We start from the raw sequence: 4,116 nt of genomic DNA, 5'->3' as shown, positions 1-4,116 counted from the left end.
ACCGTTGTCAAGGCACACAATGCAGACTGCATCAATTTACCAAAAATCAATACACATAAAATACCGTCATATTCAAATATAGACATCCCGAGTTCGTGGAAGTCAGATCCAATTCAGTCGGAACAAAACGCTTGTGAGGAGCAGTTTCCAAAAACTGATCCTGACGGGCGATTCAAAGTATCCATCCAGTTTAAGGAGTCGCCTGCGGTCCTGGGGCACTCATGTCAGCATGTATCAGCTGCGTCTCTTTCAATGGAACCTCGCTTACAAAGCAATACAGATAGGGAATCCGACGTTAATCTGCCGGAAATGGCAGACCAATCTCTCGTTGCGAATGATCAACCTGAAAACACATTCACATGGTCTCCTCCGTTTTACAGTGACATTTGTGTGGGGGGGGAAAAAAGCGCTGGTGGCCTAGCGGTAAGAGCGTGCGACTTGCAATCTGGAGGTCGCGGGTTCAAACCCCGGCTCGTACCAATGAGTTTTTCGGAACTTATGTACGAAATATCATTCGATTTTTACCAGTCGCTTTTCGGTGAAGGAAAACATCGTGAGGAAACCGGACTAATCCCAACAAGGCCTAGTTTACTCTCTGAGTTGTAAGGTCAGATGGCAGTCGCTTTCGTAAAAACTAGTGCCTACGCCAAATCTTGAGATTAGGTGTCAAGCGGACCCCAGGCTCCCATGAGCCGTGGCAAAATGCCGGTACAACGCGAAGAAGAAGATTTGTGTGGGGGGGAAGACTGAGCAACTCCAGCTACAATTATGATCCCAGTCATCCAGTGTTGCTCAGTTCAATATTCAAGTTTTATAAGAGCGAGCGCATTCTTACGTGCTGATCCGGTCAACATATCTAGCCAAAACGGTAATATTTGTGCGTTTGAGTGTCTAACAACGAAAACAGTGCACCACAAATCTCATTCACATTGTAATACACATGTTTGCATTGCAGCATTGCGCCGATTAATTGCACATTCATTCATTCAGACAATACTTTCTGATAATGCATGAATGCCACCAAAACTAACCGAAGGCATCCAGTTTTCTTTCACACCGTCTATGCACATGACCTATGAAAGAATATCTGCTCTACTGATACTGATTCAATTTAGAGCAATCTCAATCTCAAGGCCTCTGACTTCAATGTCAAACGTCTCAAATAGCTTCAGTCCCTTAATTCCTTCCCACTTCCTTATAGGGCGATCCACAATTTTCATGCCTCACGCACAGATTGCTGACTCCAGGACTTCATCAATTCAATCTTCGTGGCACTCGTCAACAGGAGGAATCTTGGAAGGCATTCTGGATGTCATGAAGGACAAAACTGCCTCCTCTTCTCTTCTAGCAACTCGGTCGAGTCGTCCGAGGCATTCTTGGGAGCGACTGTGTCGCACGTGGAGCACAAAATATACAGACGAAGATAGGCGGCCACCAGATCGGGTAGTCAGCAACATTTCCCCTCTCGCCGCAGACACACAATTGAAGTTCTCAGACTTCAAGGCCGGGAGCATGTTCAGAAACGTTCAAAAATGCATTAATTTTTTATCTTTTTTCTGTAGCTTAATTCTTATGTTTGTAATAAAAACGAAATTCATAAATTTCCATTGGTATAATAATTTTAATTTCATGTAACAAATAATTTTATAATAATTTTATTCAAATTGCATATTTTTAAGTTAAATTATTCAATAAAATGTATAAATTCAATCATAATTCATATCTCTTTGTTCAAATTTAAGTATGGCAATTTTGTATTTAAAGTTCTGACAGTTTATAGAGCTTTTAAAACTTACAGTTGTTAACCGATTCCCCAACGACGATTCACTTTGCCGCCTTTTGTATTTCTTGTAATTTGGAAGTAAACCAGCGTTTTATGTAGTCCACTCTTATTTATCACCTCGACAACACCTGAGACCAGTGAAGATTTTACAATACCCCACATGAATGATGTCATGAATGGCTTAAAAAGAAAAAATATATAAAATAAAATAAAAAACATTTTGTATGGAAGGTACCCAAAAAACTTTTTTCTTGTACTTTTTATTTTACCGCGGCCGGCGTCAACGTGCCAGCTGGTATAGGTATTGTAAGAGACGATGGTAAGAGACCGGACGGAATGTCACTAATTCTGTGGAATTAAATAATTATAATTAAATAATTGAATTAATTCATAATATTTTAAACAAAACATGAATTTAAAAAAATTACGTAAGCTCACGCTCTTATAAAACTCTAGTCTGAAACCGCGCTAATAGTGTACAATAGTGATAGTATACTATGTTTTATTCTCATTATTCTACTGTACAACGCAGTACGTTTTATGTGGGAGACATCGATCTTTAAGGAATAGCTTAGATTGTTAAGGGACGGGTTATGGACAGCATTATCTGACCGATGTTCTTTTACAGGTATAGCCTTATACAGGTTTATGTACCATACTGTTGTGCTGTGCTACTACTCAATGCCGGATTTAGAGGTCTGGAGGCCTCGGGCAATAAAGGAGTGGAGGCCCCCCGGCCCCAAATTTTTTCCAAATAAAATGGTAAATTTACCGAATTCTCTATTGTGGGGGGCCCCTCTTTTGTAGAGGCCCGGGGCAGTAGCCCCGGTTGCCCTCCCCTAAATCCGGCCCTGCTACTACTGTTTGTATTTTAGGTAGGTACAGTTCCAGTAAAAATATGTCCCCTACCATCTTATTCCAGTGTAATAAGAGCGTAGTACCATATTAATGAGACGATTTATTCGATACATATTTTTGCACTTGACTGTACCTAATTATATTGTGTGTGCCACGTGTGTGGGTTGTACTGAACTATGCCATTAATTAATAGTGTAGTTGTTTTTAAGTTGGTAGTATTTCTCGCGTCCTCTCCTCACGCTCCAAATCCTCGATGATCACGAAACTCACGGATTATAATAGCCAAGCGATTTTTCATTAGACTTAGGTGCTAAACATGTAATTGAACTGAGAACTAATAGCTCCAAAACTAGCATATCTCCGCGTTAAATAGCATGGATGTTGCATGAACGCGTATAACTTATCTACGGCATGGCAAATCGCTGATTGCGTGAAGTCTGAGATCCTTTTACGTAATCTGGATCAAACTGACCACTCGTGATCGCGACGCGGAAGAAAATTACCATCTCTTAGACAGCTCCAATACGGCCTTTAGTGGTGTATTGGTCATTAAACTGTTTATTATCCAGTCAAGTGGATAATGGTGTAAAACTGTAGTAGTTCTAATAAATTATAGGCATTAAGTACAACAGAACTTTTAAACCTGTTTTCACATATTACCCGTCAGTCAAATTTATCGTAGGTAAATATTATATTCCTTATACACACGAAATAATAGAACAAAGCTATACTTAAAAGTATTAAACGAGTAAGTAAGTAACTAAGTAAGTAAATATTCTTTATTGTGCACCATACAGTTAAAAATAGACAGGAAATGAAAAAACACTTAAAAGTTAGGTAACGGTCGTATCGCTTCCAGACAACCTTTACAAACAACAACAAACAAGAGTAGGTATCAATTGTTTTAAATCCGAAATTTCCATTAGTTTGAACTGAAAATTCTCCGCTGTGTGAACAATTTAAGCTGCAAGAATAACTTAAGCTTTTGTCGCAAATCTCACGTATAATTCGATCCATATCGTATCTTAAAGTTCAAATCGGGCCGTAAATTTTTCTATCAACATATGTATCAGATAGCCTTGACATAACTATACCGTGCGCGTTGGAGGGTCTGCCATCTTGTGGCCTGAATCGGAACCATAAACATGTACATTTACACGTCACGTGTTTTCTTGTACATAGTAGGTTCTGCAATAATAAACATCTACGCCTCGCGCCAAAAATCTGACGGCTCCTGTGCTGCCTCCTACAGTTCATGCACGCTCTCTATAGCTTTATTGTAGCATAAACGAGGGATTGACAAAATAAAACATCAACAAGTCTGTATCGATAACAATAGCAAGTCGAAGATGTAAGTATACCTATAAAAAGTTGTAGGTGGCCGAAAGGTTATAAGCACATTAATCAAATCCTATTCGACATTATAATAAAAATAAAAATTTTTGCAAATTTTTTGTTTGTTTTGTTGTTGACTA

This window comes from Cydia pomonella, chromosome 15 (genome assembly GCF_033807575.1).
Source record: "Cydia pomonella isolate Wapato2018A chromosome 15, ilCydPomo1, whole genome shotgun sequence".
In the NCBI taxonomy this organism is placed as follows: Eukaryota; Metazoa; Arthropoda; class Insecta; order Lepidoptera; family Tortricidae; genus Cydia; species Cydia pomonella.
Note: the sequence above shows the minus strand (reverse complement) of the source record.